The sequence below is a fragment of the Rhineura floridana genome, chromosome 3, assembly GCF_030035675.1.
Source record: "Rhineura floridana isolate rRhiFlo1 chromosome 3, rRhiFlo1.hap2, whole genome shotgun sequence".
Classification (NCBI taxonomy): Eukaryota; Metazoa; Chordata; class Lepidosauria; order Squamata; family Rhineuridae; genus Rhineura; species Rhineura floridana.
Genome location: NC_084482.1, coordinates 173,222,556 through 173,239,171, shown reverse-complemented (window position 1 = coordinate 173,239,171; position 16,616 = coordinate 173,222,556). Strand labels below are relative to the sequence as shown.

Below are 16,616 nucleotides of genomic sequence, written 5' to 3'. Positions count from 1 at the left end.
AAGGGCATATTTAATTTGTGTTATCTTGCAATCATTTATTTCTTTTCTTTTTTGCTCTGTCTTTTAGTTTTGAGTGATTCACATCATGGTCAATTATCTAATGTAATGCTCTAATTTTAGGCTCCTCGTATGGCTAAAACACATTGAGGAAGACTGCAGAGTGGTTCTAAGGCAACCACCGTTTGGTATGAGAGTTCAGAAATCTGTTGTTATACGCCTTCAAGTTGATTACGACTTATGGCGACCCTATGAATCAGCAACCTCCAATAGCATCTGTTATAAACCACCCTGTTCAGATCTTGTAAGTTCAGGTCTGTGGCTTCCTTTATGGAATCAACCCATTTCTTGTTTGGTCTTCCTCTTTTTCTACTCCCTTCTGTTTCCCCCAGCATTATTGTCTTTTCTAGTGAATCATGTCTTCTCCTTATGCATCCAAAGTATGACAACCTCAGTTTCATCATTTTAGCTTCTAGTGACAGTTCTGGTTTAATTTGTTCTAACACCCAATTATTTGTCTTTTTCGCAGTCCATGGTATGCACAAAGCACTCCTCCAACACCACATTTCCAATGAGTTTTTTTCTCTTATCTTCTTTTTTCACTGTCCAACTTTCACATCCACACATAGAGATCGGGAATAGCATGGTCTGAATGATCCTGACTTTAGTGTTCAGTGATACATCTTTGTATTTGAGGACCTTTTCTAGTTCTCTCATGACTGCCCTCCCCAGTCCTAGCCTTCTTCTGATTTCTTGACTATTGTCTCCATTTTGGTTAATAACTGTGCCAAGTTATTGATAATCCTTGACAAGTTCAATGTCCTCATTATCACCTTTGAAATTACATAAATCTTCTGTTATCATTACTTTAGTCTCATTGACATTCAGCTGTAGTGCTTTCCTCTTTAACTTTCATCAGCATTTGTTTCAGATCATTACTGGTTTCTGCTAAGAGTATGGTATCATCTTCATATCTTAAATTACTGATATTTCTCCCTCAATTTTCACACCTCCTTCATCTTGGGCCAATCCCACTTTCCATATGATGTGTTCTGCATATACATTAAACAAATAGGGTGATAAAATACACCCCTGTCTCACACCCTTTCCAATGGGGAACCAATTGGTTTCTCCATATTCTGTCCTTAGCCTCTTGTCCAGAGTATAGGTTGTGCATCAGGACAATCAGGTACTATGGTATCCCCATTTATTTTAAAACTGTTCCGTAGTTTTTTGTGACCTATACAATCAAAGACTGCTGTAATCTATAAAGCACAGGGTGATTTTCTTCTGAAATACCTTGGTCCATTCCATTATCCAGCTTATGCTTGCAATATGATCTCTGGTGCCTCTTCCCTTTCTAAATCCAGCTTGTATTTTTTTTTTCCAGAGACCCGGTTGTTAAACATTTACCAGCACACCACTGTGTAGGGGGTTTGTGCCTCTGGAGGAAAGGAATCTATCTGTTGAGTGTGCCATGTTCTTTCTGAGTGACAGCTGTAATCAAACGTAGAGGAAGACATTGATGGTCCATGAATTCTAAGATAGTCATATTGCAATACTATGGCAGGTAACTTCAGTTTCAGGTATTGTGCACCATGAATGCTTTAAAGACATTACCCAAGCTGATTGAAGTTGTTTTGGCCAATAAAATAGGTTATTTTCAGTCTGCTTTTGTTCCCACCACTTCTGATTTTATTCTGAAGAAAATTTAAAAAATGGTTTTGATTACTGCTGCAATGGTTTTTTGGTATCTCTTCTGATTTTAGAAGAGGTACCAAAAACTATTGCAGCATTAAGCAAAACCCAATTTTTAAATTATCTTTCAACTCAAGCTGCTACACCTTCTAAGATTTTATATCAGATTTTATGTCTTGAACTGAACTCAAGCTAAATTTAAACAGGTCATGTAGCAGGATTCCCAGTCCCATAGAAATGAATGATTTGTTACAGCATTATCAAGTCAATCAGTTGGATCTCACCAGTAACTTGAAATGAATGTGTGCACATCAAAAGGTAAGCAAACGTAGATAGCATATAAATATGAACCAGTAAAAGCTCCTAAAACAAAGAAACAGCATATTCCAATCATATTAACATAGATAATTACAGAATGTGAGGCAGAATCTAAAACCATCAGTAGCTTCCAGAGTTCTAAAATTCAAAGGGACTGAAACAGAAATATGTTTATAGCTCTTTTAAATGGCTTGTGAATAGACAACATACAACCTTTGGGAGCGAATTCAGAAATAAGAGACCACCTCTGAAAATATAGCTAGCTTTGCCTCAGATGGTAGTGTCACCTGAAGATTAGTATTATGATATTCTGATTTTAATAAGCTCCATCATTCTCTATTGCTTTAAAATATACTAAAAACTTAACTAGACTTATTTGTACATGGAAGTCTTTAAAATAATATTTATGTGTATTGATAGTTAGGTGCATCCCAATCTTTGAATGATGAGAGACTTTACTGGTGCCAGCACATACCTTAGATTTTGTTTCATTGGAATAAAGGTCACTGGAGACAGTGATGCCTTTGTGATATAGAGTTTTATTTACACACATATATAGACTTAGCATAAGATGAAAGGGTTCACAGCATTTACACTCCAATAGATCTTGCTGTTCCTTTAGGTTTTTAGGTGAGGTTTCACAAACCCATAGCTTTTGTTTCAGTACAGAGAACAAGTCAAGCCTTTCTGTCCTTCTCCAGCTCACAAGACTGACCCCTGGCTTATTCTGTCATCATCTTCAGCCTAGGAAGGGAGGGCCTGCCTCTTTCTAGAAGCATCATTACCTACTAACTTCCATGGTGCCAACACACCCTTGAGCAACTGAGGGTTGAGCAGGCCTGAGGGTACCCATACATGACATCTAAACCAATCCCTCAATCCTATAAAAATATTTCTAATTACAAATATTGCTAATGCAAACATTTATGTATTGTTTATGTATTATTTATTGCCTTTATATAGTATATCGCCCTATACCAAAGCTCTCTGGGCAGTTTACAACAATTAAGAACATTAAAAACAAGTATACAAATTTAAACGATTAAAACCCATAAAAATCGATAAGCAAGTTAAAAACACATTATTCAATTGCTGTTAAAATGCCTGGGAGAAGAGGAAAGTCTTGAACTAGTGCTGAAAAGATAACAGGGTTGGCACCGGACGCACCTCATCAGGGGGATCATTCCATAGCTTGGGGGCCACCACTGAGAAGGCCCTCTCCCTTGTTGCCAGCCTCCGAGGTTCCCTCCGAGTAGACACCCGAAGGAGTACCTTTGATGTTGAGTGTAGTGTATGGGTAGGTTTGTGTTGGGAGAAGCTTTCCATCAGGTATTGTGGGCCCAAGCTGTGTAAGGCTTTATAGGTCAAAACTAGCACCTTGAATCGAGCTCAGAAACATACAGGCAGCCAATGCAAGTGGGCCACAATCAGTTTTATATGTTTGAACCCTCTGGTCCCTGTTACCAATCTGGCTGCTGCATTTTGCACAAGCTGCAGTTTCTGAACTGTCTTCAAAGGCAGCCCCACATAGAGTGCATTGCAGTAGCTTGGAGGTTACCAGAGCATGGACAACTGAAGCCAGGTTATCCCTGTCCAGATAGGGGCGTAGCTGGGCCACCAACCGAAGTTGGTAGAAGGCACTCCGAGGCTACCTGAGCCTCAAGTGACAGAGATGGTTCTAGGAGAACCCCTAAGCTATGAACCTGCTCCTTCAGGGGGAGTGCAACCCCACCCAGGACAGGTTGGACATCTACCATCTGGTCAGAAGCACCACCCACTACCAGCATCTCAGTTTTGTCTGGATTGAGCCTCAGTTTATTAGCCCTCATCCAGTCCATTGTCGCAGCCAGCACATTGACAGCCTCACCTGAAGAGGATGAAAAGGAGAAACAGAGCTGCATGTCATCCACTTACTGATGGCAATGCACCCCAAAACTCCAGATGACCGCACCCAACAGTTTTATGTAGATGTTGAACAGCATGGGGGACAGAACTGACCCCTGTGGAACCCCATACTGGAGAATCCTCCACGGGGCCGAGCAATGTTCCCCAGGCACCATCTCCTGGAGGCGACCTGCCAAGTAGGAGCGGAACCACTGCCATGCAGTCCATTCCACTCCCAACTCAGCCAGTTGTCCCAGAAGGATACCATGGTAGATGGTATCGAAAGGTGCTGAGAGATCAAGGAGAATCAACAGAGTCACACTCACCCTGTCTCTCTCCCGACAAAGGTCATTATACAGGGTGACCAAGGCTGTTTCCATGCCAAAACCAGGCCTGAAACCCGACTGAAATGGATCCACATAATTGGTCTCATCCAAGAGTGTCTGGAACTGGCTTGCTCACTTTGGCTATTAAAGTGACTTGCTTCACAGTAAATATGGCTAGAATTGCAATATCAGTCATTGCTACAAATCCAGCCACCACAATAGGCATACACAGAGACCTTTGATTACTTTGCATATAGCGGAACCCTGTGGCTAAGCATGTGCCTGGGCTGGGGAAGAGAAAGGAAAGAAAACAATTTGGGTTCACATCTCTGCAGTTTTGCAGGGGTAGGGAATATGCAAAAAATTGGTTAACTGTCACTATGCCATCACCATTCAAAGCTCACTGCTTAATATCAGTCTCCTTGCATTTTGTTTGTGGACTGTATGTTTAATATGACAAAGGTGGGGACTTTGGATGATATCCAACATCATATGAGTAGAAGTCTGCTCGCACAATAGGACTTCTTTACTTCCTCTTCCCTGAGGCCAGCTGTGCCCCCAATTTGCTCCAGAGGGTCTCCCAAACCTCTGGAGAAGATTTGGGGTGTTTGCAGGATGCTGTAAGGGGCAGGAAAAGAAGGGGAAGTCCCTTCACAGTAGTCCATTCTGCTTGCAGGCAGATACAGTTGGATATTACCCAACGTTGGAAGTGACAGGGTAGCTAGAAGGTGGGCTGGGAATGTGTTAGACCAGGAGATCCCAAACTGTGGCCCATGGACCCTCAGTGGTTCATGAGCTTCATTCAGGTAGTCCATGGTGGGTCTGTGGATTTGTGGCTGAAGATGGCAGATGACACATCCATTGCAGTGAATGTTTATATGAATTTTTATATGGATTTTTATTGCATCTTTTATTTCTTATTTTGTATTTTATTGCATTACAGTTTGAATTCTATGGAATTCCAGTTGCTAAAACAGGCAGAAAAATCATTAAGTGTTCAGCCAGGACCCTCAGCAATTTTCAACTGGTCCGTGGGAAAAAAAGTTTGGGAACCACTGTGTTAGCCAGAAACAAGGTGCAATACAATCTCCAAATTTGTTTTTTAAAAGGTTAAAAAAACTGAATATGACTGAACAAATCAACTAGAACTGGGCCTGTTATTAACAAGCTACTCAACCCTCAACTATCTTTGCTCATCAGCCAAAGCAAAATTTCTGCTGAATACAGTGTTATCGATCGGATAAAGCCCCAGCTTACCAGTTGCATCAGGGGTATGGCTGCTGCAAAAGAAGACAAACTGTGTAGGACTCTGTTTATCTGAAGCTCTCACATGGTTTGGGCCCAGATCTGAGCAACTTCACACAAATGGCTTCTCATCTTAAAAGGCATCCCCGTGGCAGATAGATGAAAAGGTCTGCTCTCATGCTAGTACTGAAGGGGAGATAGCACTCTCTCTTTTTCAACAGAGGAGACTTTAGTGATATTTTAATCACGGAAGAACTATAGCTCAGGGCTGTAAAAGGTCCCAGGTTTAATCCGCAGCATCTCCAATGCAGGTCTGGAAAAGATTCCTTTTTGAAAAACTGGAGAACTGCTGCCAGTAAGTGTAGACAGTATTAAACTAGATGGACCAATGATCTGATGAAGTACAAAGGAACTTCATATGTTTCAACTTATGTTTATTAAATATTTTAGTCCCAGGACATTCTACAACTATTGGATTAAATCCAAAGGTTCCCTTCTGTGAATTGAAGGAAGTTAACTTGGAAGGAAGGGGTCCTTCCATTGGAGAAAGACCCATTATGGAAGGGAACCTGTATTTATTTTATTTGAAAGATTTATATCATCATCTTCAAAAAAAATGCTCAGGTTGGTTTTTGATCCGGCTCAGTTAATTAAAGGTGAAGCTCATGTTTTCAAAGAAGTTGTTCTGTTCAACACAATGTGTTCTAGTTGGTAGAGCTTGTTGTGATCTTTTTGAGTGGGCAGGCAATTCCAAGGGCAGGAACTCCCAGTCCTATCACTGATTTGATGTGGTTTGTCCTTGACTACTTCTGTTAACATCTCCCTGTGTCATTCCCTGCAGTATTCCAGCAAGCTTTCAAGCAGGTTTCCAGCTAGCTTATTTAACAACAAGCAATGACCTTAGAAGAATATATAACAGAGACACTTCACTGAGAAAATCTGTCCCCTTTTGTACCTTCCCTTTTCTTTGGTATGTGAAAGAAGGATTATGTGCAGGGATCTAAAGCAGGAAACCATTAAACTAGGTGTAAATATGTGGTATGCTAAATGTATCTACGGCTCTGTTCAAGGGATTAAGATACATAGGTGACACATTCTGATGAAAACATTACATAGGTTTGCATTCATTTATTTATATTTATTTAAAAATGTATATTCTGCCAAAGTTTCAAAAGAAACTTCAAGTGGCTAACAAATCATCACAACAATATTCAAATATATTGCAATCCCTATTCCAACCCTCCATCTGAGCTCAGAAACACCTTGAACAGAGTTCCTTTTCCAGGAAACACAATCCCATTTTTAGTATTACATGCAGTTTTTCAACAGTGTGTCATTTTTACTGAAAATGATAAAAATAATCATAACCTTTGCATTTACTCAGAACTATTATGCGGTAGGAATTATTGAAATATTAGATTCAGAAGAAATTTATCATATCATACTTCTGATATGCAGTTAGAGATATACAAAACTCAGAATTTGGCAAAATGTGTGCAATGACTTAATGTGTCCTCCCTTTATCAGACTGCATGCAGTGGCATCACTAGGGTTGGTGTCACCCGGTGCGGTAACTCATGGTGTCACCCCCCATGGACCTCCTCCCATACCAGACCTAGGGTGCCTAGGGGCGGGGCGGCTCTGGGTTAGGGTTGCCATATTCCAGTTCCACAAATCTGGGCAGGCTAATTTGCATATTATGCAAACCATTTGCATATTATTTGCATATTATGCAACTATTTGCATATTAATATTTGGATTGTCCAGTTGTTTTGTTTTTGTGCCTAGGAATTACCACCAAAAACTGGGGAAAGATGTGAGAAATCTTTTTTTAAAAAAACTTAACATTTTCAGCCTTAAGTGTCTAGACTCTAGTTTCCAACACTATGGAATGTTGATTGATTAAGAGGATTTATATCCTGCCCTTCTGCTGTTAAAAACAGAGCTCAGGACAGCTTACAAATATAATAAAAACAATAAAAATGCACAATCAATATAAAAACATAATAAAAACACAAAATAGCAACAAACATAAAGTAAGTCAGGGCAGCAGTACAGTTAACCATTACATATACAATATATTTCAGAGATGTGGTGGGTGGAGAAAAACAAGAAGCCAAAATGTTAGGAAAAGGAGTCTTTCACGCCACATGCTCAGTTCTAAATACTGTTGCAGCAAGTTTTACAAGTTCCTCCAGTATTCCACTGGTGCAGGCACTCAGACATTCAAAGTATCTGTATGTTTCTTAGGTTTTATAAAAGCAGAGCTTTGCTTAACTCAAAATGTCTTCTCCCTTTGATCAACCACATCTACACAGGTTCCACCTCCATACTCAAAATAAAACTGGGCCTGGAAGTGTACAACAACCCCACACATACCTTGCTAATTAGATTACCAATGCCAGGATGTCTGTCTTATCAACTACTCTCCTGCTCCCCCCCCCTTACTGGGCATCATGAAAGACCCAGTCCTGGACTCAGAAAGAAAATAAATATTTGGTCCTCTTCAAAGTACTGATAAGCCTCTTGCTTTAATTAAAATAATAATTATAAGTTCTTGCTCTTATCACTAATGGGAGTTAATTATCTTGCATATGCTGCTGTTGCGTCTATGGCTGTAACGGAGTGAGGTTAAAGATAAGTGAAATGCAAATAGGAAAAAAAAACACAGAAGGCAGTAACACTTTCCTAAATGTAATATCATACCAACCACAACAAGATTCCTATGAGTAAGGCAGAAAACTAAGCATCTCACAACCAGTCAGGATTCCTAACCAAAAACCAAAAATATGATAAATGAAGAAATATTTATATAAGCATGACTATCAAATATATTTATTATTTACACAAACTGTAAAGATATTTATAGTGCAATCCTAGGTTTATTTATTCAGAAGCAAGTCCCAGTGTATTCAGTGGAACTTACTTAAACAGGGACAGAACTGCAACCTCAAGTGATAAGCAACTTCATTCACACAACCCAAAATTCTGAATCATGCCACTTTATGCTGTTTTGCAACTGTTTATACTTGTTTTTATGGTTATTGGATTTTAAATGGCTTTATTTCTTGTTGTGAGCTGCCTGGCTCTCCGGGAACGACTTCATTTCCTTGAGGCCAAGGTGGCGGACCTGGAAAAGCTGAGAGAGGCAGAGAGGTGTGTGGAGGAGTCCTTCAGGGACGTTATAGCTGTGTCCCACTCCAACGATGATAGCTCTCCTGCTATCATGGAGAACGATGGTCTTGGAGAAGGAGAGCATCCAGCTGAGGAAGAGGGAAACGATCCCTTAGAAGGGACCCATTCCTTGGGGGATGAGCAGCTATCCTCTCGTGCCGAGGATATATCTCCAGGGGGTGGAGGGATCCTTGTAGTGGGTGATTCGATCATTAGGAACATAGACAGTGGGGTGTGTGATGGGCGTGTAGACCGCAAGGTGTTTTGCCTGCCTGGTGCAAAGGTTGCGGATATCGCCCGTCGTTTAGATAGTTTGGTAGACAGTGCTGGGAAGGAGTCAGTGGTCGTGGTGCACGTTGGCACCAACGACATGGGGAAATGCAGCCGTGAGGTCCTGGAAGCAAAATTTAGGTTGCTAGGTAGGATGCTGAAAGCCAGGACCTCCAAGGTGGCTTTCTCTGAAATGCTACCAGTTCCACGCGCAGGACCAGCCAGACAGGCCCAGCTTCGCAGTCTCAATGCGTGGATGAGACGATGGTGTCGGGTGGAAGGGTTCGGATTTGTTAGGCACTGGGGAACATTTTGGGACAAGCCGGGCCTGCACAAAAGGGATGGGCTCCACTTGAACCAGAATGGAACCAGACTGCTGGCACTTAAAATTAAAAAGGTAGCAGAGCAGCTTTTAAACTGACTGAGAGGGGAAACCCGACAGGAGCTGAGAAAGGTCCGGTTCGGAATAAACCTCCCCCCTGGGATAAAAACCAAAGAAATGATGAAATTTTAAAAGGGGTAGGCCTAGAAGTAGGCATTGTGAGAGCAGGGCACAGGATATAAATTCAGAAGAGCAAAATTACCACAGGCCAACCACAAGTGCCAAAGACACTTGAAGAGAGACACTGCTTACAAGTGCCTGTACGCTAATGCTAGGAGCCTCCGAACCAAGATGGGAGAACTGGAGTGCTTGGTCTTAGAGAAGAGCATTGATAGAGTGAGCATAACGGAGACCTGGTGGAATGGAGGAAACCAGTGGGATACGGTTATCCCTGGATATAAACTATATCGGAAGGACAGGGAAGGACGTATTGGTGGCGGAGTCACTCTATACGTGAAAGAAGGCATTGAATCCAGCAAGCTCGAAACCCCAAAAGAGGCAGACTCCTCCACAGAATCGTTGTGGGTGGTGATACCGTGCCCCAGGAGGGACTTAATACTGGGAACGATCTATCGTCCCCCTGATCAAAATGCTCAGGGAGACCTTGAGATGAGATATGAAATTGAGGAAGCTTCCAAACTAGGAAATGTGGTAGTAATGGGTGACTTCAACTACCCGGACATAGACTGGCTGCATATGTGTTCCAGTCATGACAAAGAAGCAAAGTTTCTAGATATTCTAAATGACTATTCCCTAGACCAGTTGGTCATGGAACCGACCAGAGGGACGGCAACCCTGGACTTAATCCTCAGTGGGGACCGGGACCTGGTGCGAGATGTAAGTGTTGTTGAACCGATTGGGAGCAGTGACCACAGTGCTATTAAATTAAACATACATGTAACTGGCCAATTGCCAAGAAAATCCAACGCGGTCACATTTGACTTCAAAAGAGGAAACTTCACAAAAATGAGGGGATTGGTAGAAAGAAAGCTGAAAAACAAAGTCCAGAGGGTCACATCACTCGAAAATGCTTGGAAGTTGTTTAAAAACACTATATTAGAAGCTCAACTGGAGTGCATACCGCAGATCAGAAAAGGTACCGCCAGGGCCAAGAAGATGCCAGCATGGTTAACGAGCAAAGTCAAGGAAGCTCTTAGAGGCAAAAAGTCTTCCTTCAGAAAATGGAAGTCTTGTCCGAATGAAGAAAATAAAAAAGAACACAAACTCTGGCAAAAGAAATGCAAGAAGACAATAAGGGATGCTAAAAAAGAATTTGAGGAGCACATTGCTAAGAACATGAAAACCAACAACAAAAAATTCTATAAATACATTCAAAGCAGGAGACCATCTAGGGAGGCGATTGGACCCTTGGATTATAAGGGAGTCAAAGGTGTACTAAAGAACGATAAGGAGATTGCAGAGAAGCTAAATGAATTCTTTGCATCTGTCTTCACAGTGGAAGATATAGGGCAGATCCCTGAACCTGAACTAACATTTGCAGGAAGGGATTCTGAGGAACTGAGACAAATAGTGGTAACGAGAGAGGAAGTCCTAGGCTTAATGGACAATATAAAAACTGACAAATCACCGGGCCCGGATGGCATCCACCGGAGAGTTCTCAAAGAACTCAAATGTGAAATTGCTGATCTGCTAACTAAAATATGTAACTTGTCCCTCGGGTCCTCCTCCGTGCCTGAGGACTGGAAAGTGGCCAATGTAACGCCAATCTTCAAAAAGGGATCCAGAGGGGATCCCGGAAATTACAGGCCAGTTAGCTTAACTTCTGTCCCTGGAAAACTGGTAGAAAGTATTATTAAAGCTAGATTAACTAAGCACATAGAAGAACAAGCCTTGCTGAAGCAGAGCCAGCATGGCTACTGCAAGGGAAAGTCCTGTCTCAGTAACCTATTAGAATTCTTTGAGAGTGTCAACAAGCATATAGATAGAGGTGATCCAGTGGACATAGTGTACTTAGACTTTCAAAAAGCGTTTGCAAGGTACCTCACCAAAGGCTTCTGAGGAAGCTTAGCAGTCATGGAATAAGAGGAGAGGTCCGCTTGTGGATAAGAAATTGGTTAAGAAGCAGAAAGCAGAGAGTAGGAATAAACGGACAGTTCTCCCAATGGAGGGCTGTAGAAAGTGGAGTCCCTCAAGGATCGGTATTGGGACCTGTACTTTTCAACTTGTTCATTAATGACCTAGAATTAGGAGTGAGCAGTGAAGTGGCCAAGTTTGCTGATGACACTAAATTGTTCAGGGTTGTTAAAACAAAAAGGGATTGCGAAGAGCTCCAAAAAGACCTCTCCAAACTGAGTGAATGGGTGGAAAAATGGCAAATGCAATTCAATATAAACAAGTGTAAAATTATGCATATTGGAGCAAAAAATTTGAATTTCACATATACGCTCATGGGGTCTGAACTGGCGGTGACCGACCAGGAGAGAGACCTCGGGGTTGTAGTGGACAGCACGATGAAAATGTCAACCCAGTGTGCGGCAGCTGTGAAAAAGGCAAATTCCATGCTAGGGATAATTAGGAAAGGTATTGAAAATAAAACAGCCGATATCATAATGCCGTTGTATAAATCTATGGTGCGGCCGCATTTGGAATACTGTGTACAGTTCTGGTCACCTCATCTCAAAAAGGATATTATAGAGTTGGAAAAGGTTCAGAAGAGGGCAACCAGAATGATCAAGGGGATGGAGCGACTCCCTTACGAGGAAAGGTTGCAGCATTTGGGGCTTTTTAGTTTAGAGAAAAGGCGGGTCAGAGGAGACATGATAGAAGTGTATAAAATTATGCATGGCATTGAGAAAGTGGATAGAGAAAAGTTCTTCTCCCTCTCTCATAATACTAGAACTCGTGGACATTCAAAGAAGCTGAATGTTGGAAGATTCAGGACAGACAAAAGGAAGTACTTCTTTACTCAGCGCATAGTTAAACTATGGAATTTGCTCCCACAAGATGCAGTAATGGCCACCAGCTTGGACGGCTTTAAAAGAAGATTAGACAAATTCATGGAGGACAGGGCTATCAATGGCTACTAGCCATGATGGCTGTGCTGTGCCACCCTAGTCAGAGGCAGCATGCTTCTGAAAACCAGTTGCCGGAAGCCTCGGGAGGGGAGAGTGTTCTTGCATTCGGGTCCTGCTTGTGGGCTTCCCCCAGGCACCTGGTTGGCCACTGTGAGAACAGGATGCTGGACTAGATGGGCCACTGGCCTGATCCAGCAGGCTCTTCTTATGTTCTTATGTTCTTATGTTCTATGTTCTTGGTTTCCAACCCTACCTCACAGGGTTGTTGGAAAGACTACACACACACACACACACACTGCAGATGTATAAATACATACAGTCCATATAATAGTTTATTGTCAAACCAGTTGGTCATTGCAGAAAAATCAGTATTAGTTTTTAAAAAATCAGTATTAGTTTCCTACAGAATAAAAACTGTAATACCTAAGTAAGCCCTGCCTACTTGCTTTAAAATAGGACTGGAGGGGAGGGGGGACAGAAAGAGAACACAAACACAATTCTTGTTTACATTCACTCCAAAGTCCCATTGATTTTCAGCACATTCATAACCATGTCTACTCAAAAGTAAACCCTATTGAATTCAATGGGATTTACTCTGGACATATGGGATTAGCAATGCTTTTACCCCCACAAAAGCAAGTATTGGGAAGGTTTTCAAAACACTGCCCAGGATCTGACTCCTACACACAAGAGGGGGAAAAATTGAAATGTATATACTTACCCAATTTATGAGATTTTCAGATAAACAGGGGGGGAAAACACCATTTTCTGGCCTTGCAATGAGGTTTACTAGACACTGCCACAGGTCAACCAAACACTTCACTGATTGGCTGCAATCCTGAATGGGCGGGGTTAAAGCTACGAAGTGCTATACAGTAGTTTAAAAAAAAGATTTAATGGGGGGCTGACGTTTTTATGTATATCTCGAGAACCGGACCACCGAGAAACTTAATTTGTTTTAAAATGAAAGCTGAGAATCCGGGCCAGCTAAGGGGCTAAATGGACACCAGGTGGCATGCAAAGAATCCGGGTAAAACCCGGCTAACCGGGCAATATGGCAACCCTACTCTGGGTGACACCCCCCTCTCATGGTGTCACCCTGTCGCGGTCCGCACTCCCTGCACCCAGCTAGTGATGCCGCTGGCTGCATGATCAACAGAGATGGGTGAAAGACACTGTTTCATTAGCAGTGAGGAGACATAAATCTAATAATAAATAATGGGTTTTATCTGACTGAAATAGAAAAGCCCATTTCCAAAATCATTCGTTCTATCGCAAATCAATTTTGCAGCATTGCATGATAGTTTGCACCTTTGTAATGAACTCTAATAAATTTATTGGACAACATGTTAAATAAAGAGATAGAAGGCTCTAATTTGCTGGTTCATTACACTAGGTGATTTCTAGGGTGCCTGGCATATTACTTTGAATTTTGTATCTCTGAAACATGAAGAAAGTCAAAGCATCTAGCTCTAATGTAGTGTGGCATGCAATTAAGAGCTCAAAAGCCTTGAATCTGTTTTCATCACAGATATACAAGACGATTATTATTTCATTACCAAAAGCTGTCAAATATTACATATCTCCAATACTTACTGTGACACTTGATTTGAATGTTTGAGCGTATGTTGCCCATTGCAAACTCAATTTGAAAATACCTCTACTGTTCCCTTAGAATACTTTTATATACATTGGTGACATTCGCCCCATAGTATTACATTCCCCTGAGGCATTGGCATTTGTCCTCATATGGCACTAACGGCAAATTGTTATTACCTCCTGGAAAATTCTCATGTAATACTAATCAACTAGCCAGTGCTTAGACATGGTCAATCATTTATCAAGAGAAAAACACAGTGATTATCATTGTGTACAGCAACCGAGGGCCTTCACAGGCAATCACGTTACTGTATAAATGTTTAGTTGTTGTAGAGATCCAGACATCTTTTCCCAAGATAGTGAGCCTGTTTTACGAAAATTATATTCTGAGCACTGCAATGTTTGTTCCCTCTAGTAATACGTCAATTGCAGAAGTGAGTGCAGGGTGGTTATCTAAGTTTGTGGCTACCTAATGGATAGTGCTGATCAGGGTATTACAGAGAAGTAAACCTCAACAACAACAAAAATCCACTGTATTCAGAAAGATAGGGTACCAAGTCTTACAAAGTAAATTAATCAACATTGCAATGTTTTAAAAAAACACAAACATACTATTAATTGTTGTGCAGCCAAGCAGAGCTCCTGGTCTGTTTGTGTGAGCTGGCCAGTGCTGCCATGTTACTGATCTCAGCCCTGCCCTGATGTAGTATGTTGGGGGTGGGGCCAGCGATTACACACACACACACACACACGGGCTGGGAGCTCTGCTTGGTACTGCAGCCAGGCTGTACCCTGGATATCTGCCATGTTAATGATGCTGAGTACATGTGTGTTATATAGGACCTGAGCTCTGCTCAATACCACTGCAACCCAGCTGAAAAATCAGCTGTGGTGGTGGTGGTGTCAGCAGCATAGCTGCAGCAGTAGTGGGACCTGCTGGGGCCTAGCATTTGCCCCAACATTCTTGGTCCTGTTACCAGGTCTGATTAGATGAGAAAGAGCTGCCAGGGCCCCAGTGCATGGCACGGTCCACTGTTCATGTTTGCCCTGGCCCCTCTTTAATTTTCTTCCTAGCGGCATCAGGAGCTAAATCTAGTCACCTGTTTAATTTATCACCTAGCATTGTTCAGGGGTACTGTGGGAAATTAAAAGAGTGACTAGACCCAACTGCCCAGCACTGCTTGGAATACCACCACCTCAGCCAGATAAGCCTGGCAGGGCCCACTGACAGAGGAGGTGGGCCACCACATGACACTTTGCTCAGGGCCCCCTCAAACAAGGAGCTGGCCATGGTGAGTGAGAATATGTGCAATTTCCCCCAACATTTTTACACCCCACCCCCTGCTATCTAATCCCTGCATTGTTTGTATATATTTCCCAGCTACGACTAGAAATGCTGGTCATGACTAGCCACATGGTTGACAAAAACCTGAAACTCCATTTTTACATATATTCTGGTTGTTAATTACATATTTATTCCACTCTACCTGCAAGGAGGTCACAACAGTATATATGAACCCTAAATTTTGATCACCATAACAACCCTTTCAAGTAGGTTAGGCTGAGAGATGCTGACTGGTATAAGGTTGGCCAGTGAGTAAAAAAGGAGAAAAAGGATAACAAGCAAACAAAATGGAGACACATACAATAGGCTAATATAGACTAAGTATGTGTAGTGCCCATGGAAGGCTGACTGACTGGGAGAGGGGGGAAACTAGGGAGGAGTCATACCATAATTAAATAGCTGGAACTATATTTTATTTTATTGTAGGATCCTATTTCTGTCCTCCTCTAGGATGCACACCTTAACATGGTGAGGGGTTGAGAGTGTCAAAGAAGCTGAGAGCAATGCTGTCAGGAGTTTAGACCAAGAGGCTAGACTCCTAGCAGGGTTACCCAAGGTGGAATGGTCAAAGCTGAGACACCAGACTAAGATGCATCCAAACTCAGAGGAAGGCAATGGTAAACCACCTCTGAATGCTTCTTACCATGAAAACCCTATGAACAGAGTATCCAAAATGCAACAGGAGATGGAGTGCTGGAAGACGAGACCCCCAGGTCAGATTGCACTCAGCGAGCTACTGGGGAAGAATAACGGATAAGTATGAGTAGTACTGTGACTAATGACATCACTGGATCAAAGCCGAATGAAAGCCCAGAGGCTGATGCACACAGATGCAAAAGGAGAGTATGGAGTTGTACAACGTACACAATAGGAACATGGAATATGAGAAGCATGAACCAGGGAAAGTTAGAAATTGTCAAGCAAGAAATGGAACGTATCAAAAATATAATACTTGGCGTGAGTGAATTAAAATTAAAGTAATGACAACAGAAGATTTATGTAACTTTAAAGTTGACAATGAGGACATTGAACTTGTCAAGGATTATCAATATCTTGGCACAGTCATTAACCAAAAGGGAGACAATAGTCAAGAAATTGGAAGAAGGCTAGGACTAGGGAGGGCAACTATGAGAGAACTAGAAAAGGTCCTCAGATACAAATATGTATCACTGAACACTAAAGTCAGGATCATTCAGACCATGGTATTCCTGATCTCTATGTATGGATGTGAAAGTTGGACAGTGAAAAAGTAGATAAGAGAAAAATCAGCTCCTTTGAAATGTGGTGTTGGAGGAGAGCTTTGTGCATACCATGGACTGCAAAAAAGACAAATAATTGGGTGT

General features: G+C 41.8%; 2 long non-coding RNA genes across 3 annotated transcripts in view; one reads left to right on the top strand and one right to left on the bottom strand.

Annotated features, from left to right (window-relative positions):
- The window catches only part of LOC133380737 (uncharacterized), a 72,112-nt gene extending 65,611 nt beyond the window's left edge, over positions 1-6,501 (top strand). The window contains exons 5-6 of one of the 2 annotated variants that reach the window (XR_009761522.1): positions 1,388-1,567; positions 5,167-6,501. This is a non-coding gene — a long non-coding RNA (uncharacterized LOC133380737). Of the gene's footprint in view, positions 1-1,387; positions 1,584-5,166 lie in introns of both variants that reach the window. The other variant, XR_009761523.1, reaches the window with a different exon arrangement.
- The window catches only part of LOC133380738 (uncharacterized), a 50,493-nt gene extending 36,440 nt beyond the window's left edge, over positions 1-14,053 (bottom strand). Inside the window, exon 1 of the long non-coding RNA XR_009761524.1 lies at positions 13,926-14,053. This is a non-coding gene — a long non-coding RNA (uncharacterized LOC133380738). The remainder of the gene's footprint in view (positions 1-13,925) is intronic.
- Between the last annotated feature and the right edge of the window lie 2,563 nt (positions 14,054-16,616).